Raw genomic sequence first — 27,891 nt, forward strand, 5'->3', positions numbered from 1 at the left:
CTGTTGAATATACAAGGATTCAAATCTGTTAATCTTGTGTTACTTCACTCCACATTACCCTGTCATTGGCTATTTAACCTATAGACTGCTTACAGTGTGTCACATTCATAAGAACCCTCCAGTGACAGGATTTAGTATAGTGTCAAATGCAAAGACAGTCGAAAGTTTACTTGTATTGCAGGCCTTGAGTCATTCTCACTGATGTCTGCTCATGAAATTATAGTAACTAGCAAAGATAAAGGCAGCTGAAAAGTAACGTGACAAGCTACAGGTGAATAAAGTTGATCCACACACAGTGAAAGTACGATGTAATAAATGCAGTTACTGGTGATAAAGGGTGATCTGAACCTACACTCTACAAGTGGATGAAGTTGCAAAGTTCAGGTAGCTGAAAGCAGTTTACCACACACACAGTATGTACTAGGATTTCAAGAATATCCAAAAAGATCTCACTGGCAAAATAGCTGATATCTGAAGGTATGTCACATATAACAAAAAGCAAATTCACTCACATCATAGTGCTACTTTGCAAGAAATGAAACCACTAAGATTTGGATGGATATAAGTAAATTCATAATTTAGAAAAAGACAATTTTTTGATCTGTCAGGCATAGAAATTGCCATACGAAAAGAAATCGTGGTGAACTGCACCAAACTAATCATAGGTGACTGGGATCAAATAAAGGATACAGTTTTTTTGGTGGGGTGGTGATTCTGGTGGTAGGATTGGGGAAGGGGGGAGTGAGTTAGATGGTACAGTGTAGGATTAAAAGCATAATATAAGCAAACTATTTCAGCTTCTCTGAGACAGTATCTTCTTGCTTCCCACAGCATTATAATACAGTGTAATTTAAAGTTAAACACTTAAAATGTAAATATTTCCTTGAAAAATACGATAATGGAAACTCCAGGTAGGAACATCAACAATGTAGGAAAAGATAGATTGCTACTTACTGAACAGAAGACACATTAAGTTACAGATAGGCACGATTAAGGTAATTACACAGAGCTTTTGGCCACAGCCTTCATCAGCAAAAGAGAAACACAGACAATTAGTAAACGCAAGCAAGGTCTTTCGAGAGTTCATGCGTGGCCCACACGGGTTCCTAAACAATTGCAGCTCATTCTTCCTTACTGGACTGCATCCCCCCCCCCCCCCCCCCCGTGCCACCCCCTCCATATCCTCATTCCTCCACTTCTATTCCTTCCTTCCAATCTGTGTTCTTGGTCAACCCGGCTATCCACCTGGTTTCGTGTATTCCTTGCAGTTTTGTTCCCCTTGCCTTTTATGTCCTCCATCCTTCGACATTTTTGGTACCCCTTCAAGGGTTTTTCACTACTAAACTTACTCTCCATAGTGTGAGCAATTTGGGGAAGAACTCCCTCCCCAACATCTACAGCGCTCTTTCCTTTCCCCTCCCTATTTCCTGCCGTAGCCCCCCCTCCACACTGTTGCCGCCAGCATGTATAGATAGTCAGAGAGGTTACCCATCTGTCTGAGCCCCTGGACAACACAGGGATCACACTTGATACCCGAGCTGTTGCCTCCCACGTGTGCCTAGGAGAGGTTGCTTGTCATTCCCAAGAAGCAGAACTCCTGACAACAGCCACAGAGCCAGGCGGCTCTTGCCGTGGCTGAGACCTATGTGAGTAAGCCCTGATAAGATTTCATCGTATCAGGGCAGATGCTTCACACATGAAGTGTATCAAGCTTCAGAAATACGGCCGCTCTCCTATGGCTTTCTCCTAGAGTGAAAACGGATAAAGTGCTGCTTCTTAAGACACTGGCCTTAGCTTCCCTGGCTACATCCTGGGAAGAGGGCCAAGCTTCAGGTGAAACACATACCCCACTACCTGGCCATGTTAGGATGGACAGGGATACATCACTGCCACAAAGGTGTTATTTTTTGTGGAAAATATCGAACATAAGTCTGATGAAGTAAAGTATCTCAGCAAGATGGTCAGGTCACCTGTCAATAAAAACTACTACTGCCATCCAGTCTGCAGCTCTTCGTGCTTGTGATCATTTTGGTGATGTCCTGGTGTCCACTTCACCTCGTAAGTCTTTGAACATGGATCAGGGAGTGATTTTTCATAGGAATTTCATCCAACTGATGAACACTGGGCCAATCTGGAACGAAGGGGCATTCATTTTGTTTGGTGTCTACAGAAAGGTTTTAAGGACAACTGCACTGATGCCAGTCTGTTGTTCCGGCTTTCAAGGGAAATAACCTTCCAGAGAGGTTCAGAGTTATGTATCACTGGTGTGACATTAAGCAGCACATCCCGCCACCCATGATGTGCTTTCGGTGCTTGTGTTTCAGGTGTCTCTTCCTGATGTGGTGACTGTGGACACCCTCTGCTGGGATGTTCTGCCACCCTTGTGTGTAAATTGTCATGACCGTCACTCTCCACACATGCCAGATTGCCCTACTTATAAGAAAAAAAGGGATAGCATCATGGATCATTTATCTTGAAAACTGAGACTCCTCAGATTGACTTCATCCTGTGCTGATGACTTCTTCTATTGCCTCTATTACATTCTACCCCCTCCCTGTTCCTCACCCTGGTCCCTCCCCCTTCTCCTCCCCCTCCCTTACAGTCCCCCCCCCCCCTTCTCTGGGAGCCGCTACCCCTCCCCCTGGTGCCTCTCAGATCGGAGGCCTGTTCAGACGGCTTGGCCACGAGAGTGAGTGAGTCTGTGTACCCCAAGGTCGCCTGCTCTTTTGGTTCCAGGTCTTCCAGAAGCCTGCTCTCACTCTGTACCCTGCCCAATCAACATGTGAAAGAGAAGAAGAAACAACATATGTGGTGTCTAAAAAGTTCAGTGAATGCTACCAGACAACAAACAAAACAAGATACAAAAAATGTTATTTATTGCCCTTCAAAAATTGTTGCTGCCTGCCACAACAGACTTCTGACAATGTGTTCACGAACAGTTGCCATCTCCTGTGGCAGGAATTGGCGCACACGGATTGTGCAGTGTGCTAGGGCAGGGGTGTTGTCTGGAGCAACATCCATTTTCCAGTACTCTGCAACTCTGGCCGAACCTGCCGGATATGCTGTAGCAGTTGGTTCAGATGCCGTTGTTGTCGAAGAAGGCGATAAACAGTGTTTTCACCTTGGATTTTTGCAGATTGCCTTTTTTTTTCTGGGGAGATGGTGAACACAATGACATGGATTGCCATTTTTGATTCCAGATCGAACAGATAGCACCAGGTCTCGCCTCCCGTGACAGTGTCCAGAAGCAGTGGATAGTGGTCACATGGAAATGAAATGACCAGTAGTTTCCATTTTGCTTTCTGCTCGTCAGTGAGCTCGTGCGGCACAAATCAGGAGTAGGTCTTCCACTTAACCAAATCATTGTCGACGATGGTGTGCACTGTGTCTTTGCTAATGCCCAATTCCAATGCAATCACAGAGTCCGCCACCGATCTTGTGCCAGCATTTGTCACACTTTCTCGATCTTTCGTGGGGTTCTGCTTGTCGATGGCTGACCTAAATGTGGCTCATCCTCAATTGTTTCCTTCACTTCATCGAAGCGTTCAAACTATTTGTAAACACATTTCCTGCTTATAGCTCCCATCCCCTACACCAGCACCAACATTCCACGTGTCTCATTGTAGTCTTCACCAATTTGTAGCAGATCTTGATGTTTACACTTTGCTCCATTGTGCTGTGACACTTCCTCTCCTACTGACTACTTTCAACTGGTTGCAGTCTGTTTACACAGCCAGTCACATGCAGTGCATTCCGTGTATTGATTCTTATAAAGTCTCTGAAGACCCATGCACATGCACGCACACGTGCAGAGTTGACATTCAGATATGACACCGTTCACTGAACTTTTTTAGACACCACGTAAGTCCCAGGACAAGTGCCCATCCCCCACCCTCAGTGCACGCAGAGGTGCAGTCTCCCCCCCACCCCCTCCCTCCCAACCTGACTCTCATCTTATTCATGAATGTCACCCTGTCATTGTCTGTGATGAATGGTACACCACAATGTGATTGGCTCCAGGCCATTTGCCTCTCATTTGAATACGCACTCCATGATTGTTCAGTGGAACTGTAATGGATACTATGTCACCTGAGTTGCAATCCCTTATTGCCTTTCACTCAGCAGCTTGTGTTGTTCTCCATGAATCTCATTTTCCTGATTCTGTCATCGACCCTTTCTTGGTTCTGTACTTTGTCGGTACTGGGCCGGCCCTTTGAGGGCTACTGGTGGCATCTGCATATATAAAGATATTATTAGTACATGGATCCCACTTTGTACCCCATTGGAAGAAATTGCCATTCGGGGTCCACTTTGACTCTGTCACCAGTTTTCAGTCCCTGTCTTCTGCCTGACAGGCTACCTACATCTGCTGCTCTAAGTGCCCTCCTCCAGCAACTCCCCCCCCCTTTCTCGTCGTTGCATTTTAATGCCCATCTCTCTTTGTGGGTCAGTGTTTCATCTACTATGGGTCTCCTTATTGACCAGTTTCTTGTGGCCCACAATCTGCGCCTTCTTAGTGATCGTTCCCCTACGCACTGTAGTGCTGCATATGGCATTCTTCTGCCATTGATCTTTCACTTTCTTCCCCTCCCCTCCCCTCTCTTCTCCTCTCCTCTCCTCTCCTCTCCTCTCCTTCCTTAATGTGGTCGCCACAAGATGACCTCTGTGAAAGTGACCAGTTCCTGTAGATTCTCTCATTCCCTTCCCACCTCCTGCTGACCAGGTTACCACAATGAGCTTTCCATCATGCTGATTCTACATCTACATACATACTCCGCAATCCACGATACGGTGTGTGGCGGAGGATACCTCGTACCACAACTAGCATCCTCTCTCCCTGTCCACTCCCAAACAGAATGAGGGAAAAATGACTGCCTATATGCTTCTGTACGAGCCCTAATCTCTCCTATCTTTGTGGTCTTTCCACAAAATGGAAGTTGGCGGCAGTAAAATTGTACTGCAGTCAGCCTCAAATGCTGGTTCTCTAAATTTCCTCAGTAGCGATTCCCGAAAAGAACTCCTCTGCTCTAGAGACTCCCACCCGATTCCTGAAGCATTTCCGTAACACCCGCGTGATGATCAAACCTACCAGTAACAAATCTAGCAGTCCACCTCTGAATTGCTTCTATGTCCTCCCGCAATCCGACCTGGTAGGGATCCCAAACACTCGAGCAGTACTCAAGAATAGGTCTTATTAAATTTTTTATAAGCGGTCTCCTTTACAGATGAACCACATCTCCCCAGAATTCTACCAATGAACCGAAGACAACTATCTGCCTTCCCCACAACTGCCATTACATGCTTGTCCCACTGCATATCGCTCTGCAATGTTGTACCCAAATATTTAATCGACGTGACTGTCAAGCTTCACTACTGATGGAGTATTGAACATTACAGGATTCTTTTTCCTATTCATCTGCATTAATTTACATTTATCTATATTTAGAGTTAGCTGCCATTCTTTATACCAGTCACAAATCCTGCCTAAGTCATCTTGTATCCTCCTACAGTCACTCACCTTCCCATACACCACAGCATCATCAGCAAACAGCCACACATTGCTATCCATCCTATCCAAAAGATCATTTATGTAGATAGAAAACAACAGCGGACGTACCACTCTTCCCTGGAGCACTCCAGATGATGTCCTCATCTCCGATGAACTCACCATCGAGGACAACGTACTGGGTTCTATCACAGGGCTATTACAAATGATTGAAGCAATTTCATAAATTCACTGTAGCTCCATTCATTGACATATGGTCACGACACACTACAGATACGTAGAAAAACTCAGTTTTGTTCGGCTGAAGCCGCACTTCAGGTTTCTGACGCCAGAGCGCTCGAGAGCGCAGTGAGACAAAATGGCGACAGGAGCCGAGAAAGCGTATGTTGTGCTTGAAATGCACTCACATCGGTCAGTCATAACAGTGCAACGACGCTGGAAAATCTTATGGAAAAGGCTAAAGCAGAAGCCTTACCGTTTACAATTGCTACAAGCCCTGACACCCGATGACAAAGTCAAACGCTTTGAATTTTCGGCGCGGTTGCAACAGCTTATGGAAGAGGATGCGTTCAGTGCGAAACTTGTTTTCAGTGATGAAGCAACATTTTTTCTTAATGGTGAAGTGAACAGACACAATGTGCGAATCTGGGCTGTAGAGAATCCTCACGCATTCGTGCAGCAAATTCGCAATTCACCAAAAGTTAACGTGTTTTGTGCAATCTCACGGTTTAAAGTTTACGGCCCCTTTTTCTTCTGTGAAAAAAAGTTACAGGACACATGTATCTGGACATGCTGGAAAATTGGCTCATCCCACAACTGGAGACCGACAGCGCCGACTTCATCTTTCAACAGGATGGTGCTCCACCGCACTTCCATCATGATGTGCGGCATTTCTTAAACAGGAGATTGGAAAACCGATGGATCGGTCGTGGTGGAGATCATGATCAGCAATTCACTTCATGGCCTCCACGCTCTCCCGACTTGACTCCATGCGATTTCTTTCTGTGGGGTTATGTGAAAGATTCAGTGTTTAAACCACCTCTACCAAGAAACGTGCCAGAACTGCGAGCTCGCATCAACGATGCTTTCGAACTCATTGATGGGGACATGCTGCGCCGAGTGTGGGAGGAACTTGATTATCGGCTTGATGTCTGAATCACTAAAGGGGCACATATCGAACATTTGTGAATGCCTAAAAAAACTTTTTGAGCTTTTGTATGTGTGTGCAAAGCATTGTGAAAATATCTCAAATAATAAAATTATTGTAGAGCTGTGAAGTCGCTTCAATCATTTGTAATAACCCTGTACTTAAGACGTCTTTGAGCCACTCACATACTTAGGAACCAATCCCATATGCTCGTATCTTAGTTAGGAGTCTGCAGTGGGGCACAGATTCAAATGCTTTCCGGAAGTCAAGGAATATGGCATCAGTCCGATACCCTTCATCCATGGTTTGCAAGATACCATGTGAAAAAAGGGCGAATTGCATTTCACAGGAGCAATGCTTTCTAAAGCCGTGCTGATGCATGGACAGTAACTTCTGTCTCCCCCCAGGGGATCCAAAACTCTTTTGTGGATACGTGCGTAGCGAGCACGGGACCCCGAGTTAATGTGGCCCTCGTTCCTTTCCGGGCTACGTACCTTCCTTTTCCGCATCCTTTCCCATCCCCTATCTTCGCCCCCACACCCCCACCCCCCCTCACCTCCGCCTCTTTCCATCCCTTTCTCCCTCTCTGGGAGTACGTTTTGTGCCTACGTCTGGAGACAGATGCTCGAAAATCTAACACATTCCTCGCTTTCTCTGCTTGCAAGTCTTAGTCCTTCCCTTTTCCTTATCTCTTCTCTCTCCCCTTTCCTCCGCTGCGGCGTTTGAGACCTCTCTTCTTTCCTTTCCCTTTCCCTTTCTTTGTTTGTACCTTTCTCTTTTTTCCTCCCTGTGCGTGTCTGAAGGCTGACCCACGAGTTTCCATGCGTAGCCGGTGACGGGGTAACGCGTAATTCCCCACCCCCAGGTAGACAGGTAGGACACGTACGTACCCCCTGGTAACGGCCAGGCCCAGGGAGGGGTGATTACCCGAGCTGATACCTTCCGAAAGTGCCGATTGGTCCCTCCGTCCGTTTGTCGGGAAGTGTGACATGGGGTGTGACATGGGGTGTGACATGGGGTGTGACATGGGGTGTGACATGGGGTGTGACATGGGGTGTGACATGGGGTGTGACATGGGGTGTGACATGGGGTGTGACATGGGGTGTGACATGGGGTGTGACATGGGGTGTGACATGGGGTGTGACATGGGGTGTGACATGGGGTGTGACATGGGGTGTGACATATCACCTAAGGCGGGAGTGCCCTCGGAGAGGTCCCCCACAAGGAAGGAGCGCGCCATCTGAGGCGCCGGTAATCATGGGGGATTCTTCCGCAATGGTTTCCTCACCTTCCACTATGTCTGCTCACAAGCGTAAGTTCAATGGGTCTCAGCCACAGACAGTTCTTCCATCGTTGCCACAGTTCCTTGTTGTTTCTCGGTCTGACGGTCACGACTTCTCCACCGTCAACCCTTTCATTATTCAGAAAGGTGTCGACGCAATTGCAGGTCCTGTAAAGTCTTGTTCCAGATTATTAAATGGCACCTTGTTGTTAGAAACAGTGCCCTACAGGCACAAAAATTGCTGCATACTTCACTGCTACACGCCTCACCTGTCCAGGTGGAAGCACACCACACTTCAAATTCCTCACGTGGGGTCGTTTATACACGCTCCCACGACGGATTGTCTGACGAGGAAATTCAACACTACCTGTCTGTCCGGGGCTGTTCATAGTCGTGAAAAGGGTTGACACGAACATCATTCTGACCCGTACTGTCTTCTTGACATTTGACAAAGTTCGACTCCCATCGAACATAACAGCGGGCTATGAGACAATTTCCGTTCGCCCTTACATCCCAAACCCTACGTGTTGCTATCGGTGTCAGCAGTTCAATTATACCAGCCAGTCCTGTTCCCATCCAGCCAAATGTGTTACGTGTGGCAAGGATGCCCATGAGGGTGCTTGTCCATCTCCATCCCCTCATTGCATCAACTGTATGGGTGACCACGCTGCTTCCTCTAGAGATCGCCCCATTTTTAAAGACAAAAAGCTCATTCAAGAGTGAAAGAAAAGGTGTCTACCTTTGCTGCTCGAAAATTATTCGCCAGTCGAAAGCCCACTGTGCCTCAGACCGGTAAATACAGCACTGTCCTTGCCTCTCCTCGGCCAACAAAGGAGGCAGCCACGCAGACTTGTGATCTCACCTTTAGTGCAATGGTTGTCAGATCGGCCAAGATCGCCCGTTCAACCTCCCCACTCTCGCCTGCTCACACTCTGGCTCACCCTTCATCAGGTTCTGCTAAATCTCCAGCCCAAAAGTCAGACACCCGGACTTCCAAAAAAAGAGCCTACTCGTGATGATTTTTTACGTACCCCAACTTCACAACCTTCGGTTCCTCCTCCTCCTAAACATCCTGTTTCCAAGAAAGCTAATAAGAAACCCAGTTCCTCTCCTTCTCCGCCACTGTGTGTATCATCTACAGCACCACCTGGCGGTAGCTGCCATTGGCTGTCTTTTGTGTCGCCGAGGCGCACTGCTGGCGGCCGATCAACAGACCGATCGCTGGTGTCAGGAGCTGCTCCTGAACAAACTATGGATCAGGATCTGCAGCCTTCGGCTGCATGCCGTTCCACGCTGTCAGTCGCAAGCTCTGAGCAGTCATTGAGTTGAGGGCAACCTCGGTCCTATTCTTCCATTTTCTGTCCACCCTATGTCCATTATCCATTGGAATATCCGCGGCATTCAAGCCAATCGGGATGAATTGTCGGTTCTCTTACAATCCTACTCACCGGTAATCTTCTGTCATCTTTTGTCTTCAGGAAACAAAGCTGCGTCCCCATGACCGCTTTGTTTTCCCCCATTTTCAGTCAGTCCGATTTGATCTCCCTCTGTTGAAGGCACTCCAGCACATGGAGGACTCACGATTCTTCTCCATGATACTCTCCATTATCACCCAATCCCCCTAAACACTTCCTTCCAAGCTGTCGCTGTCCGTCTTTCCCTTTCTGGATACACCTTCTCTCTTTGTACTGTATACATTCCATCGTCCACACCAATGGCACGAGCTGATCTCCTTCATCTTCTTGGTCAGCTTCCGGCCCCCTGTTTGCTGGTTGGGGACTTCAATGCCCACCACCCGCTCTGGGAATCTCCACATCCTTGTCCGTGTGGCTCACTATTGATAGACGTCTTCCACCAAGCAGATCATGTTTGCCTCAACACTGGGGACCCTACATTTTTGTCTGCCTCCATAACAAATTTCTCTTATTTGGACCTTTCGGTCAGCACTGTTCCACTAGCTCGGTGCTTCAAATGGTTCGCCCTTGACGATACACACTCGAGTGACCACTTTCCATGTGTCCTTAGACTGCAGCCTCAACTGCCATATATGCGCCCGTGACGCTGGAAGTTTGCCCAAGTCGATTGGACACTTTTTTCGTCTCCAGCGACATTAGATGACCGTCACTTTCCTAGTGTCGACGATCAGGTCACTCATATTACAGAAGTTATTCTTACAGCTGCAGAACATTAAATACCTCGCACCTCCGAATTGCCCCGGCGCCTACCGGTTCCTTGGTGGAACGAGGCATGCCAAGATGCAATACGTGAGCGGCGACGTGCTCTTCGCGTTTTCAGACACCATCCTACTTTGGCCAACTGTATCTGCTATAAGCAGTTCCGAGCGTGATGCTGTTGCATCGTCCGCGATAGCAATAAGGCAAGCTGGGACTTCTTTAGTAGCTCATTTAACACCTTCACTCCCTCCTCGCAAGTTTGGAGTTGGATTCGGTGGTTATCTGGCGTGCCTAGTTTCTCCCCGGTCTCTGGGCTCACTGTGCGCATGATACATTAGTGGACCCCGTCGCAATTTCTAACTCATTGGGTCAACACTTTGCTGAGATTTCGAGCTCTTCAAATTACCCGTCAGCATTTCTCCTGAAGAAACGTGCAGCAGAAATGCAACCTTTTGCCTTCTCCTCTCAAAATCGCGAAAGCTATAATACTGTTTTCTCCATGCGGGAACTCCAACATGCACTATCTTCTTCTCCCTCCTGGACCGGATGATATCCACATCCAAATGTTGCTGCATTTATCATACCATAGTCTGTGTTACCTCCTTCACCTTTATAATCGAATTTGGACCGACAGTACTTTTCCCAGACGATGGTGGGAAGCTATCGTCGTTCCTGTTCCGAAACCTGGAAAGGACAAACATCTCCCCTCCAGCTATCGCCCCATTTCTCTCACGAGTAGTGTGTGTAAGGTTTTGGAGCGTATGGTGAATTGCCGTTTAGCCTGGTGGCTGGAGTCCCGCAGTCTTTTAACACCTGCCAATGCGGTTTCCGAAAGCATCGTTCTGCAGTTTACCATCTTGTTGTTCTCTCCACTTACATCATGAACAATTTTCTCTGGAAACGCCAAACAGTAGCGATATTTTTTGATCTGGAGAGAGCATACGATACCCGTTAGAGAACAGGCATCCTCGGTACACTGTTCTCTTGGGGGCTTAAGAGGTCAGCTGCCCCTTTTTCTTCGTGAATTTATGGCAGGTTGCACATTTAGAGTGCGGGTGAACGCTACTCTGTCCCGTTCTTTCTCCCAAGAAAACGGGGTACCCCAGGGTTCCGTGCTCAGTGTTGTACTGTTTGTCATTGCCATAAATCCAATTATGGATTGTCTCCTTCCTGATGTCTCGGGCTCCCTCGTTGTGGACGATTTTGCGATCTACTACAGCTCTTAACGGACCAGCCTTCGTGAACAATGTCTTAAAGGATGTCTCGATCGCCTCCACTCTTGGAGCATCGAAACAGGCTTCCGCTTTTCTCCCAGTAAGACCGTTTGTGTTAATTTTTGGCGTCGTACGGAGTCTCTTCCACCTTCCTTACATCTAGGACCTGTCAACCTTCCGTTTTCGGATGTCGCTAAATTCTTGGGCCTTATGTTTGGCACAAAACTGTGCTGGTCCTCCCACGTTTCCTATCTTTCGGCTCGCTGTCTGCGATTCCTCAACACCCTCCGTGTCCTGAATGGTACCTCCTGGGGAGCGGACCGAGTGGTCCTTCTCCGCCTCTATCGTGCCTTAGTGCGCTCGAAATTGGACTATGGAAGCATAGTTTACTCCTCTGCTCGGCCGTCTATTCTTCGGCGTCTCGACTCTATCCACCACCATGGATTACGTTCAGTGTCTGGAGCTTTTTACACCAGCCCTGTGGAAAGCCTTCATGCTGAGACTGCTGAACCTCCGCTGTCCAATCGGCGAGCTGTCCTTCTGAGTCGTTACGCTAGCCATCTGTCTTCCATGCCTGCTAATCTGGCCCATGACATTTTTTCGATGCCTCCTTGGATTTAGGGTATTCAGGCGCCCTTCCTCCCTACTACCGCTGGGAGTCTGCTTCCGTCAACTGCTCCATTCTCTTTCCTTCCGCTTTCCTAAAACTTTCTTGACAACTTGGGGTACAGCACCCACCGCCTTGGCTCCGTCCCCGGACCTGCCTGCTCCGTGACCTTTGTCAGTTTCCCAAGGATGGTACCCTTCACTTGTTTATTGTCGGGCATTTTCTGCTCTATGTGCACAAATGAAGGAAGCCACATTTATTTACACTGACTGCTCAAAAACATCGTTTGGTGTAGGGAGTGCCTATATTGTTGGCGACACCCCAAATCGATTTCGGCTTGCTGACCAGTGTTCGGTTTATACTGCGGAGCTTCACGCTGTTCTCCAGGCTGTCCAATACATCCGTCGCCATCAGCGGATACAGTATGTTATCCGTTCAGATTCTCTCAGCTCTCTCCTCAGTCTCCAAGCTCTCTACCCTGTCCACCCTCTGGTCAGTCGGATTCAGGACTGCCTGCGCTTGCTCCACTTGGGGGGCGTCTCTGTGGCGTTCCTCTGGATCCCAGGACACGTTGGTATCTGTGGAAATGAGGCGGCCGATGTAGCGGTCAAGACTGCAGTCTCTCTTCTTCGGTCAGCTATTCGCACGATTCCCTTCGCCGAACTACGGAGTGTTTTATGTCGTCGTGTTGTTCTTTTATGGCACGCACATTGGTCGACACTTCCCCATAATAAATTGCGGGACGTGAAAGCCCTTCCTTGCGCTTGGACCTCTTCCTCCCGAACGCGTCGTCGGGAGGGGGTAATTTTAACTAGTCTCCGGATAGCGCACTGTCTTTTTAGCTACCGACATCTTTTAAGTGGCGATCCTCCCCACTCTGTCCCCACTGCTCTCAGCTGTGGACGGTAAGACACCTTTTACTTGAGTGCCCCCGATTTACTCCATTACGCGCCCGTCTACAGCTGTAGCCTGATATATCTTCCATTTTAGCAGATGACACGCGCTCGGCCAACTGCATTCTCGAGTTTATTAGTGCCAGTGAGATGACGTCAGTCATTTGAAGCTCTTTTTGTGGACAACCAACCCCCTTCTATAGTGGTTTTTTAAGCTTTCCTTCTGTTTTTAGTTTCTCCATTTTTTGAGTTTCGTTCCCATTGCTTCTGGTTTCCAGTTTCGTTTTTTTACCTTTTCCTGAGTCACAGACCGGGCGCTAATGACTGTAGCTGTTTTGCACCCTAAAATAATAATAACAAAAAACTCTGTCTCAAGGAAATTCATTATATTCGAACTGAGAATATGTTCGAGAATCCTGCAACAAACCAATGTTAAGGATATTGGTCTGTAATTTTGAGGATCCATCCTCCTATGCTTCCTATATACAGGCATCACCTGCTCTTTTTCCTGTCGCTCGGGACTTTACGTTCGGCAAGAGATTCGCGTTAAATGCGAGCTAAGTAAAGAGCCAATGCAGTAGAGTACTTTCTGTGAAACCGAATTGGAATCCCATCAGGACCTGGCGATTTATTTATTTTCAACCCGTTGGCCTCTATATACCTCTCAGGTCGTTTTTTCCTCATTACTTGTAAGGTTTCATAGAAGAAGTCGTTCGTGATATGTCCAATAAGATAATGCACGCTGCCAGTGTTGTGCTGTTACCAGAATGACGGGGCCCAGTTTGCCACCAGCCAGTTTTATGGTGGAGCATGGCCACTGCCGGCGCTATCCCTGATTGTTGTCACGCCTTGCAACATCTTGAGTGGCACCTGTCCTCTGCTGGTCTTATTACCTTTAAACATCCTGGTTCCAAAGCAAGTTACTTAATTGAACACAGCAGGCACATGTGTTTGGAATGCTTTGTCTCCTCTCTTGGTTCTTCTCTTTCTTCATCATGGGTGCGGGCTACACTCTGCACTCTCAAAGGTTGTCAATGCAGTCTTCCATTCTGGGACTTGTCCGTTCGGGTGGACTTCCTACAGATCCATCAGTTCTCGCGGAACACCTCACGATCCATTTTGTGATGTTATTGGTGTCAACCTCCCATGCAGCTGCCTTCCTCTTCTGGAAAGAGTCGACTGAAGTTCCCCGGTTATGTTTTACCGCTTATCAGATGGAATCCTACAGTGAACCTTTTAATGGAAATGAGCTGCTTCTTGACCTCTTCTCAAGATATCACTCCTGGCCCTGATTCCATCCATAACCAATTGCAACACCTCAATACCCACAGCAACAATATCTCCTCCATGTGTTTAACCATTTCTTTGGCTCTAAGGCATTTTCTTCTCTCAATGGAGGGACAGTATTGTGGTTCCAGTCTTTAAGCCTGGAAAGGATTAATCACTACTCCACTCATTCTCTGTGACTCCTCTGGGGCTGAATTTGAGGTTTTACATCAAATCCTGTTTTGCTCAATAAACTTCACACCCTCAAGGAGACTCCCATCATGTGGGAATTGCTACCATCCTCTGCTGTCTTTGTACTGGCCATACTAGGTTGATCCATAGGTTTTTATTATGTAATCAGCTGCCAACCAACCCCCCCCCCCCCTCTCTCTCTCTCTCTCTCTCTCTCTCTCTCTCTCTCTCTCTCTCTCTTGTAACTATGGGCTCCACTCATGGTGATGCATATCATGCTGGACTGCTCCTACCTTTAGGTCCTTTACACTAAATAAGCCCTTCCATCTTCCTTGTCCCAGGTTCTCCCTGCAGTTACCATGATCTGTTGTGCAGTTTCGTTTCCCCTTTCCTTGTCTTCTTGCCATAGTGTTGCCAGTGTTTAGTGGCAGTGGTGCTGGTGCCCCACCGCATGTAGGGTTTCTGGGGAATGTAAGATACTTCGTTTTTCATGAAAGCCAACCTCGCTGTTGGCAGTCTGCATTTTACATCCTCTCTGCCTTGGCTGTTGTCAGTTACTTTGCTGCCCAAATATCAACTCATTCACTACTTTGTGACTTAGCCTACTCTAAATCCTTCAGGATTGCCTGACTTAAATCAATTACATAGCATTACTTTTACTTGTGTTAATATTCATCTTATGTCTTTAAAAACATTAATTCCATTCCACTGTTCACCCAGGTGCTTTGCTACTTCTGATACGTTTCTAGCAAAACTCCAGGCTTTCATTTTTTCTCCTTCAGCTTCACAGCATATTTGTTCTTGTATCAACATAAACTGTCAGTATCCACAAGAAGTGTACTCGACTCGCAGATATGTGACATAGTGTATAAACAGAGGTCGTAAATGGTCCTAAAGGGTAGAGACTGCAGAAGAGTGTCACCTTTTCAAGTCTGATAAGGATAGCTGCTGCCAGTAAAGTCAGGTTCATCTCAACCATTTTCTGAGGCAACCACATGCAATGGATGGAGTTGTGTACCTTACCAAATGTCATTGCTCACAGCAACATATAAACTAAAAGTCTTCAGTTGGCCAAGGAATGGAAATTGGACTTCAGGTGACTTGCGGCCTGCAGGGTGATGAAATAATGTGCAATTATTAATCTTCCCAAATGATGTGAGAGGTTAGTGTACGATAGATCAGTGAGGTGTTTAACTTGTAATGTGAGGATAGTGTAGTTAAAACAAGAGGTGGCTCTTCAGTGCTTTTGGGTGTTTTGAACCATAATTTGGGCCCATTCATTGAGTTGCAGAAAAAATGAACCAAAAAGCTGAACTAACATAATCACTGACAGTGTTGACGTTTCCTCTACATATTTCTGATCACTATCAGATAACAGCTGTGTTCACATTGGTGCACCCAAACATTCCTGGTCTGACAAATACTCGGGCATCCTATTGCACCTAAAATGGCCCACTAAATCACCCAATAATAATCCTACACTGAATTTCTGGGACTATTCAGAACCGTGGATGGAACTCGGCAATCAACACCCCACAATTACCTCAGTAGTATCCAATTACTCAGATGGATGTGGCATACCTCAAGAAATTTGTATATTGTTTCTCACCCTTATCAAGGCTAAATGTGGTGTTCACAGTATTAGTATGTCACCTGGGATGATGCACTCCCCCCTCCCCCAGTATGCTTAGCCGTTAGTAATGCCGTTCATTAGGTACAAATTTGAAATGTACTATCAGTGCGACAATGTGCAGTAGTCAGTGAAGACGCTGCACACAACTAAATTGAGTATGACTTTTTATTGCTCCGTAAGTTCAATCCGCATTAGTACAGGGTGCATAGGGAGTAAATAGTTCTTGGATGGTGCAAGGGTTACCGAACAACACAATAAAATATTTTGGGATATTATGAACACACTAATCCTCCACTTTCAGTGTATGTTAAAGTAGAGATGCAGACTTAAGTTCTAGTCCAGCACAATATTTTAGCTGACAGCACATTATTTCTCAAACTCTTAGAAGCATGCCTTTCAGGCAGTGTGATTTGCTGCACTTCTTGAGCTACTCTGAAAGACTAATTAAAAGCTTTAGAACACCACAGTCTCCTTTCCACTCTCTACACATGATCTGATACAAAGCAGAGATATACTCAGAGACCATGATCAGCACAGTGCAAAGTTTTATTTACTCACACGCAATAAATACTGTGTAAACTCACCATACAGTGCAAGAAAGCATTTCAGTATTTAGCTGTAGACTTAATTCTGCTTACTGTACATCATGCCTTCATGTCCAGTTTGTAATAGTTTCAAATATTTCTCCAGGTAAACAATGTTAGCAGGAAAGTATAATTGCATACTACAGAAAACTACATAGTAATGAAATATGTTGATAGAAGACTCCTCGCATTTGACTACATGCAAATACCCTCAAATTGGCTTGCTTGTCAAATGTTTCAGAGTATGTAAGAGGACTGGGAGAAGAGATTCCAAACAAACTTACTGTGCAATATTGGATCCAGCCTAAACCTTTTGAAAGACCCAATCATACCATCATAACTGAAAAAGGCTATCTCTTACCATCCATTGATCAGTGGGGATAGTTACAGTTTTCTAAGTTGTGGGTATAACATCTTGTGAAACATTCCTGAATGCCTTCCCTGAAAACTACTTCAAACAGATAGTTTTGAAGCCTGCTCATGATGGAAATGTAATGCGTGTAGCGAATTAGACATAAGCTCTGAGGATGTCGAAACTGAAACTATTGTCAGTGATAATGATTTTTATTAAACTGCATAAATGACAACTAAAACAGAGACTTGTGTGTTCTCCAGACTAGATAAAGAAACAATAGCGTCTTATCTCAATAAGAAACATGAAATACGTAGCTCTGTATAGGAGCATATAGAACTGCATCTCAACTTCGAGAATAGTTCACACCATAAACTTCAGATATGTACCTAGAACAGTTCATGGAGGAAAGCACCGTCCATGGTACACAGTCACTGTTAGGAAACTTACAAAGAAACAATTACTGCATAATAAACCATAAAAGAAAACATAGGCCTATAGATATAGAGATGCTTAATGGAAAAACATTCAGCAATCAAGAAGATAATGCATGAAGTATTCAATGACTACTGTAGTGGAATATTACCAAAAGATTTTTCACAAAACCTAGATAAATTCTGGCCTCAGTGTGAAGCATGTCAGTGTCACAAAAGTGAGTGTTCAGGCACTTGTGGATGAGACAGGAACTGAAACTGAGTAAGGCAACAGTAGAAATACTTAACTGAATTTTCAAATTTTCCTCTACAAAGGAAAGTTGGAGAGTATTATACTGATGTCTTGCACCACTGTGAAGATTAGTGAAATAGATATGACAGTGTTGTGAAACATCCGAAATAATTAAAATTGAACAAACCTCCAGGACCACATAGAATCCCTATCAGATTCTATATTGCATTTCCAGCGGAGATAACTGGCATTAATAGTGTAGATCCATCAAACAAAAATAACTGTGCAAGGTGGTTGGAAGAAAACGGTCACACCCACTTCCAAGATGGGAAGCAAAAGCGATCCACAAACCTACCTCCAACATCTTTCACACCCGTCTGTTGTAGAATCTTAGCACATAATCTGAGCTCAAGTGCCTCAAACAGAATGACCTACTCCATGCCAGCGAACATGAATTCCAAAACAATTGGTTCTGCAAAAGCAAATACTCACTCTCCACTAGATGTCCTGAAAGCCAGGGATCAAGTCAAGAAATACTGCATTTACCTGATTGCCTTAGTCAGGAAAATGCAGTATTTCGTGACTTAGGAAAAGCATGAATCAGAAGTATGATTCGGTGGTATATCAAGAAAAATTTTGGATTGCATTGATGTTGTCTTTCTAGGGAAGACACTGTGTATCATGCATGGAGTCGTAGACAGTCCCCTCAGGTGTTCATGATTCGATCATGAATATGTACATGGTGAATTTGAGTTGCCAAGCTACTGAAGCATCTAATTTCTTTCCCAGGCTGCATGTCATTCATCACCTTTTGGCTGAAGTAATATTTGATCCTCCTCTGGGCTTTACCTTCATTCTCAAATGTGTTCTGTAGTGTGGACTGACAGGGAGGAACACCTTAATAACGCCTACTGCATGCAGTGTTACAGATAATCTGCACACAGTACTTGTATAGGCCCTTATTTGTGCTACAAAGCCAACACAGTAGCCAATCTGAAGTGGTGCGGTCCTTATGTACCCTTTTGGTTGAGTCCCTTGACAAAAATCATACTCCTGATGACTGAACAGCTAGCACCCCATGCTTGCCATCTTCCTGGGGCATCAAGACTCCCAGCAATGGCCATCGTGCCAGATCGCCTTCGTTGCGAATGGGTGGCACCTGTGGGGAGGGGCTTTGAATGGAATAGTTTGCATCAGGGCAGATTTTTCACACATGTAACATATTAATTACACCAAAACAATGTTCGTTCTGATCCGGCTGTCTCACCAGACAAATACAGACATTTGTAACTGGACTGATACAACCCTATTTCTTTCCCTACCCTGGCTATCAATAGCAAGAGTGAAAAGCCAAGTGTCTGGGAATGAAAATTAATCCGGTACTTGCTATGTACCAGAACTGAAGAAGATTCTTCTACTATGACAATGCCAGTATTTTGTGTGAAATCGATCACTTAACAAAGATAGCCCTTGTGGACGACCACCTTCCTGTGTTAATTGAACAGATCCTCTTCCTCCACATTTACTGGATTGTCCAGTCTTCAAGAAGGAAAGTAAAATACAGGAATATAAATCTTTGACCATCTGCCATATACTGAGGCAAAAAAGGTGCGTAATAATGCTGATACAAAGGCAAATTATGTGACAGTCACAGCTATCACATCCTCTCCCTCAATTTTTCCAACAAAGTTCTCTCACCACCTTTCTCTTACCAACTGAAATTGGAACTTGGGTGACCGGGCCACGGTTTCCCAGTGATCTAGGATCCAACCGATGTAACAAACCCAGGAGAGGAGCTGCAGGCGATGTCGCACAGTTAGCAAATGCACTCGCGTCAGTTGTTGGTTGCCCTAGTTCATTAATGCCAAATTTCGTAGTACTGTTATAATGGATACGTTCATCGTACGTCCCACGGCTATTTCATGCAGCGTTGCTTGACTGTTAGCACTGACAATTCTATGTAACCGCCACTCCTCTTGGTCGTTAAGTGTAGGCCATTGGACATGGAATTGTCTGTGGTGTGAGGTAATGCTTGCAATTACGTATTCTTGACACACTGTACATAAGGAAAGATTACACAGTAGGTTTCTCATTCTCATTTAGAAATCGCATGTGAATGTTGGCTGTTTGTGAGTGTCATGTGAAAAATAAGATCTCCTGCCAGCACTTGGCAGCAAAAGTCAACTGCAGTACTGTGGACTATCATTCTGCTATGTTGTTGGTTTCATTGCTTGTGATCCCACGACTATCCGGCGAATATGTAATTGATGGGGTGGCACTCGCAACTGTCACATGCAGCAATTCTGTGCTTTCTGGGAAGAGTGTGAACATCATAAACTTCATAATGGAAGATTTGGCATGTTTGTAAAGGTCAGTGACCATATTTATTCACTTAAAAACAGAATTTTCTGCTTGCTTGCATTTTATGATTTCTCACTACGAATTTTGACACTCGCCCATCCTCAGATCAAAAAGTTAAACAATAAACACGGCATATTGCGTCAAATAGTATAAGATAGTTTGCAAGGGGAAACTACAGCTGTAATTTTTCCTGGGGCATGCAGCTTTACTGTATGGTTAAATGATGATGGCGTCCTCTTGGGTAAAAGATTCCGGAGGTAAAATAGTCCCCCATTCGGATCTCTGGGTGGGGACTACTCAAGAGGACGTCATTATCAGGAGAAAGAAAACTGGCATTCTACGGATCGGAGCGTGGAATGTCAGATCCCTTAATCAGGCAGGTAGGTTAGAAAATTTAAAAAGGGAAATGGATAGGTTAAAGTTAGATATAGTGGGAATTAGTGAAGTTCGGTGGCAGGAGGAAAGAGACTTTTGGTCAGGTGAATACAGGGTTATAAATACAAAATCAAATCGAGGTAATGCAGGAGTAGGTTAATAATGAATAAAAACATATGCGTGCGGGTAAGCTACTACAAACAGCATAGTGAACACATTATTGTGGCCAATATAGTGGCCCACGCCTACTACAGTAGTAAAAGTTTATATGCCAACTAGCTCTGCAAATGACGAAGAAATGGAAGAAATGTATGATGAAATCAAAGAAATTATTCAGATAGTGAAGGGAGACGGACATTTAATAGTCATGGGTGACTGGAATTCGGTAGTAGGAAAGGGGAGAGAAGGAAACGTAGTAGGTGAATATGGATTGGGGCTAAGAAATGAAAGAGGAAGCCGCCTGGTAGAATTTTGCACAGAACACAACTTAAATGTAGCTAACACTTGGTTCAAGAATCATGGAAGAAGCCTGGAGATACTGACAGGTTTCAGATAGATTACATAATGGTAAGACAGAGATTTAGGAACCAGGTTTTAAATTGTAAGACATTTCCAGGTGCAGATGTGGACTCTGACCACAATCTATTGGTTATGAACTGTAGATTAAAACTGAAGAAACTGCAAAAGGTGGCAATTTAAGGAGATGGGAGCTGGATAAACTGACTAAACCAGAGGTTGTACAGAGTTTCAGGGAGAGCATAAGGGAACAATTGACAGGAATGGGGGAAAGAAATACAGTAGAAGAAGATTGGGTAGCTTTGAGGGATGAAGTAGTGAAGGCAGCAGAGGATCAAGTAGTTAAAAGATGAGGGCTAGTAGAACACCATGGGTAACGGAAGAAATCTTGAATTTAATTGATGAAAGGAGAAAATATAAAAATGCAGTAAATGAAGCAGGCAAAAAGAATACAAACGGCTCAAAAATGAAATCGACAGGAAGTGCAAAATGGCTAAGCAGGGATGGCTAGAGGACAAATGTAAGGATGTAGAGGCTTATCTCACTAGGGGTAAGATAGATACTGCCTACAGGAAAATTAAAGAGACCTTTGGAGAGAAGAGAACCACTTGTATGAATATCAAGAGCTCAGATGGCAACCCAGTTCTAAGCAAAGAAGGGAAGGCAGAAAGGTGGAAGGAGTATATAGAGGGTTTATACAAGGGCGATGTACTTGAGGACAATATTATGGAAATGGAAGAGGATGTAGATGAAGAAGAAATGGGAGATAAGATACTCCGTGAAGAGTTTGACAGAGCACTGAAAGACCTGAGTCGAAACAAGGCCCCGGGAGTAGACAACATTCCATTGGAACTACTGACGGCCTTGGGAGAGCCAGTCCTGACAAAAATCTACCATCTGGTGAGCAAGATGTAGGAGACAGGCGAAATACCCTGAGACTTCAAGAAGAATATAATAATTCCAATCCCAAAGAGAGCATAAATGTGAAAATTACCGAACTATCAGTTTAATAAGTCACGGCTGCAAAATAGTAACGCGGATTCTTTACAGACGAATGGAAAAACTAGTAGGACCTCAGGGAAGATCAGTTTGGATTCCATAGAAATATAGGAACACGTGAGGCAATACTGACCCTACAACTTATCTTAGAAGCTAGATCAAGGAAAGGCAAACCTACACCTACATTTCTAGCATTTGTAGACTTAGAGAAAGCTTTTGACAATGTTGACTGGAATACTCTTTCAAATTCTGAAGGTAGCAGGGGTAAAATACAGGAAGCGAAAGGCTATTTACAATTTGTACAGAAACCAGATGGCAGTTATAAAGAGTCGAGGGGCGTGAAAGGGAAGCAGTGGTTGGAAAGGGAGTGAGACAGGGTTGTAGCCTCTCCCTGATGTTATTCAATCTGTATATTGAACAAGCAATAAAGGAACCAAAAGAAAAATTCGGAGTAGGTATTAAAATCAGTGGGGAAGAAATAAAAACTTTGAGGTTTGCCGATGACATTGTAATTCTGTCAGACACAGTAAACGACTTGGAAGAGCAGTTGAACGGAATGGATAGTGTCTTGAAAGGAGGGTATAAGATGAACATCAACAAAAGCAAAATGAGGATAATGGAATGTAGTCGAATTAAGTCGGGTGATGCTGAGGGAATTAGATTATGAAATGAGACACTAAAAGTAGTAAAGGAGTTTTGCTATTTGGGGTGCAAAATAACTGGTGATGGTCGAAGTGGAGAGGATATCAAATGTAGACTGGCAATGGCAAGGAAAGCGTTTCTGAAGAAGAGAAATTTGTTAACATCGAGTATTGATTTAAGTGTCAGGAAGTCGTTTCTGAAAGTATTTGTATGGAGTGTAGCCATGTATGGAAGTGAAACATGGACGGTAAATAGTTTGGACAAGAAGAGAATAGAAGCTTTTGAAATGTGGTGCTACAGAAGAATGCTGAAGATTAGGTGGGTAAGTCACATAACTAATGAGGAGGTATTGAATAGAATTGGGGAGAAGAGAAGTTTGTGGCACAACTTGACTAGAAGAAGGGATCGGTTGGTAGGACATGTTCTGAGGCACCAAGGGATCACCAATTTAGTATTGGAGGGGAGCGTGGAGGGTAAAAATCGTAGAGGGAGACAGAGAATAATACACTAAGCAGTTTCAAGTAGGTTGCAGTAGGTACTGGGAGATGAAGCAGCTTGCACAGGATAGAGTAGCATGGAGAGCTGCATCAAACCAGTCTCAGGACTGAAGGCGACGACGGCGACAGTTTGCATTTAGTAGTACATGAGTGTACCAAATATAAGCACATATTCACGTTGTAAACAGTGAAACTGTGTCCTGTTATTGCTGCTGAAAGTGTAACAAGAGTGTTAAAGCCGAGAGGATCACAAGACAGCGATGCCAGATTTAGTGCTGGAGTCAGTGATGAGGTGCAGAATATGAGCAGTTCACAGCTTGTACCTAATTTACAGATTAGGCGGATGCTGTGTCATCCGAACAAGACAGCCAGGGCAAAAGCACCACTGGCACAAAGATGCGAGCTGGTGCCAGTGCCATTGCCACTTGGGCAAGTTACACCAGTGCCACAAGTGGTGCTAAGGATGAAGATATCGACTTCACCTTGGCCAATTGCTGGCTGAGTACAAACACCAATGAGCGGACAACGGACACAAGCCAACTTGGAAGATAAAAGTACAGCTCTTGCCCACTTGGTTATAGATCATCGTCCAGGGCTGAATTCTTGGAAGTGAACACAGTTGTTGCATATTGCATTTGCTATATACTGTGAAGTTGAAGTTGACCTATGGTTATTTGCACTTAGCTATTGAAGGCCTTTTTTGTATTATATTACAAGCAGTGTTGCAGATTTAATCATTCAGCTAGTCACAAAGATAAGTAGACCTTTCAAACTGATTCATTCGAGTGTTACTAATTTGTTGGAGTGTTGTAGGCCCTTCGTTCTCCTGTCCTGTGGCCTGACTCTGGGGTACAGCTGTATAATGGTGGCATGGAGGAATTGTCTAGCAGTGTACTGCACCAGAAGCCGTTTCACGAACTTGCAAACTTGGCATACTGTAACACGAGTGGGAACTTGGTCTTCACAGCAGTAGCAACGAGCCTTTACAAAATTGGCGACGAGGGTTTACAAAACCACTTGCACTCAGCCGGAGGACAGCTTCCTCTTTTGGCGTTTACCAGTCCCTCTCCCACGAAACCCACAGATCGAACGCCTGATGCCAGGCAATGGCTGAAAGTTAGTATTCAGAAAACAGTCTTAATAGTTTTTTTTATTTATTTAGTGCCAACCGGTTTCAGCCCATCGCAGGTGCCATCTTCAGGACGACATATTGTGAAATTACAATATATATCTTAGACAAGACTAATGATAACTATCTTAAAAGAATGGATTACATAAATATAATGTTTTACCCACTGGAGGACATCCTCGGAGGATGTCTCCCGCAGTCGGAGATAAAATGGGGAAGAGTTTTATACATGGACCACGGTGTATCAGCCCGGAAGTTTTAAGTGAAGACAGTACTGGCCATGAAAGCCTACACTGTAAGATCACTCTTTCATCCCTCTTTTGCTCTATTTCAATAGCATTTAGAAGTGGTTTGGCTCTTCCTTTGCTGCACACTGTTTTCTGTTATAGTGGTAGCTCACTGTTAAATAGTGGATGCTAGTTGTCTTAACTACCCTGGAGCAGGGGTAGGATGGCTGTCGATGGGATGATTCCCATCCAGACCCAGTAATTCCTACTACGTGCTGCCTTACCTACTTCTCCCCTTTTCTTTATTATTATTATTGATGGTCTAACTGATATCCTTATCATCTTTAGCTGTATTACTTGTACTATTCTGAATATGCTAATGAGAAAGCATTCTTTGCTCTGTAAATGCCCTCGCTATTGGTTTTGTCAGGGACTGGATGCGGGGTGGGATTTCTTGTTGTGGATGAGACCTGGGAGACCCCTTGTCTGCTGTGACCTAGGTACACACGGCCCAAACCATATACTTCTGAGATTCATTTCTCAGCTCTGGCATCATTTTTGGTTTTAGTGCCTCAGTTTTATCCCTTCTGCATATTTTAATCATCAGAACAGAATGAACTATCCCTGGATTGAGGAACTGATGATCTTGGTGTTTTTCCAGTCATAGACAGATGTCCCCCTGGTGTGTCCAATGGAAGTTCGTTGGTACCTATGCTGTTCATGTTGTATATTAATATGACCCTGAAGACAATAATATCAACCTCGGACGTTCTGTAGATGATATGGATATCTATGCTAAACCATTGTGTGAAAAAAGCTGCAAAAAATGTTAAGTCAGATCTCGATAAGATGTGAAATTGCTGCACTGATTGGCAACTTGCTTTAAATGCTAAGAATGTTTGTACTTCACAAGACGAAAAATATATTGTCATATTATAATAATATCAATGGATCACAGTAGAATCGTCCAACTCGCAAAAGTGCCAGATACCCAAACCTCCAGATATCAAACACTCGCGTCGGTACCAAAACACCAATTTAGTTCATGCTGTGTGCGTTCATCCAGTAGAAATGCGTAAACGATAATCAAAAGAAACGTTAGAACTATGGAGTACAGGCAAGCTATATCTGTGAGCTCTCAATGCGAAGATCCCTGGTAGGTGAGTTGGTAGTGTGTTTAATAGTCATACTTCAGGTTCAGAGTTAAAAACCTACTGATGGTGATTTCTTTTAACAGACTGTGCATGAAATTGTTATATGGGAGAACATTTTTCTGCTGTGTAAGATGACGTTTCAGAGTTCATAGAAATGTTCTTTTGGCAGTCCTCTTCCACTCCACTAGTTGAAAGTAGCAGACCTATAGCATACATTTGTATATATAACCATACCTATCTATACAAATTTTCTGTATAGGTTTGCTACTTTCAACTAGCGAAGTGAAAGCAGACTACCAAAAGAAGATTGCTACAAACTCCGAAATGTCAACTTACACGGCAGAAAAAATGTTCTCCCATGTAACAATTTCATGCATGACCTGTTAAAAAAAAAATCACCATCAGTAGGTTTTGACCTCTGAACCTGAGGATGACAGTCTGATGCAGCTCACCTACCAGGGATCTTCACATTCAGAGCTCACAGATATGACTTGGCCATACTCCATAGTTCTGATGTTACTTTCAATTACTGTTTACGCATTTTCTACTGGAAGACAGCACACCGCATGAACTAAATCAGTGTTTTGGGTGTGAGTGTAACACTTTGTAGAGACGTGAGATTGAACAATCACCTAGGAAAATCACTATCGCTTAGAAAAGGCACGTGACAGACTTCATTTTATTGATAGAATACTAGGTAAATGCAATTGGTCTAAAATGGAAATTGCTTCTGAAACCCTTGGGCACTTCATCCTCTGAAATAGCACACTTGTAAAGATAAACTCAAACTATCCCAAGGTGGACTACTTTACTTTTTCAATCACAAATTTTAAGTGATGAATTGAGGAACCTACAACCACCTCTTACGTGTCACTCCTGCAAGGACTGCAAGGCAAGATTAGACTAATTGCAATAAGTGCAGAGATGATTTACGGAATCATTCTTCCCATGCTCTGTATGAGAATTAAACAGGATGAAGCCCTAATACAATACCCTGTACTGTGGGAAGTACCCTCTCCCATGCTATACAATGGTTTGCAGAATATGGTTGTAGGTGTTAGTCAGCTACTCCATTCTTTGAAATTGATCGGTAAGAGTTGATATTCAAAACTTCTGATAATCTTTCCTCTACTCTATATGAGATGGTAAGCAATGGATAAGAGCATACTTAAGTTGTGTGAAAGCTTCAAGCACATTGTATCATGATGAAAATACAACTGAAGAAACTATGGTATCAAGAGATATCAAAATGGCCAAGTATTGCCAATACATGTGTTCCAATGTGGAAAAAACTATACTATCTATCAGTACTGTTGGTTCATTTTTGAGATAGGAAAGAGGAATAGGCTGGGGAAGGATACAAAAGATAACATAAATCAAAGCTCATGAGAGGCATCCTGCCTGCTGGAGACAGAGGAAAACTTGAAATGTAGTAATCCAGATTTAGGTCACAATAAGAGTGAAGTTCCGTAAGTGCCCATGTTTGTAGACATGTCAGTATTACCATGATGTCCCTCCATCTGTTATCCATTTTTGTTTTAATGGGTTGGAGTAATACATTACTTTAAATTTGGCAGCCATATTGGTAAGTCATGCTACATGGTTTTTGGCAAGATGGAAGTAGTGCATTATCATTGAAGTTTTCCTTTGGATGGGACAATCTGATGAGCCAAAAGCTACATTGGTTCATGTTTCAGTTGACCTTTTGTCTGCAAAGGCAGCAACTAGATAATGATAATGATAATATAAATATAAACATGATCAAACATAAATTTTTGAGGAAAACTGCCCTGCAGCTGTAGCACCTGACACAAATAGTGTCAGACTTTTTCTTTCTGATCATCAGATAAAATTTCACAGAGTAATAGAGACCATAGGATGAGCAATCCATAATTTACATGAGTGCTGCAATTGCTGATAGACAAAAAGAAGAAACAGTTTTCAACTTAAAAGGCTAACTTAACAGGTCATGATAGACATTTTGTGTACAGCTGTCAAAGTGAAGACACTTGCCCAGAAACCAGGCAACAATCAAGGCAGTGGAGTGGTTCTGGTGAATCAGCATCAAAGGAGGCACAGTTAGGTCAGATTTTGTAGAAACAATGGACCACTTTGACAAAACACTGAAAGAAATAAGGCTCCCAGTTGGTAAGTAAGGGTGTTGTATCATAAAGACAATACGTCAGAACATTCACCTTCAGTTCTCGCCGCAAAACTGCATTATGGACTGCTGCCACCACCCCACCATCTTCCCTCAGTATTTATGAAACCTTTCATGTTGTCACCCAAAATACTCCAGGTAATCCAAGACAATGTAGACCGCAATTTTTAAGATGTTACTGGATACATTAGGCCTTAGTTGCGTAATGGAAGTACCTCTTTGACCCCTTCACTTGAAGGAAACTAAATTTGTGTCCTTAAAATACTATGTATGTGTGTTTGAAAAATACACTCTAAGACCAGACACACCATGAA

At 44.2% G+C, this 27,891-nt stretch overlaps 1 protein-coding gene across 6 annotated transcripts in view; it reads left to right on the forward strand.

Annotated features, from left to right (window-relative positions):
- The window catches only part of LOC124794963 (la-related protein Larp4B), a 358,294-nt gene that overhangs the window by 224,680 nt on the left and 105,723 nt on the right, over positions 1-27,891 (forward strand). The window lies entirely within an intron of this gene.

The sequence above is a fragment of the Schistocerca piceifrons genome, chromosome 4, assembly GCF_021461385.2.
Source record: "Schistocerca piceifrons isolate TAMUIC-IGC-003096 chromosome 4, iqSchPice1.1, whole genome shotgun sequence".
Classification (NCBI taxonomy): domain Eukaryota; kingdom Metazoa; phylum Arthropoda; class Insecta; order Orthoptera; family Acrididae; genus Schistocerca; species Schistocerca piceifrons.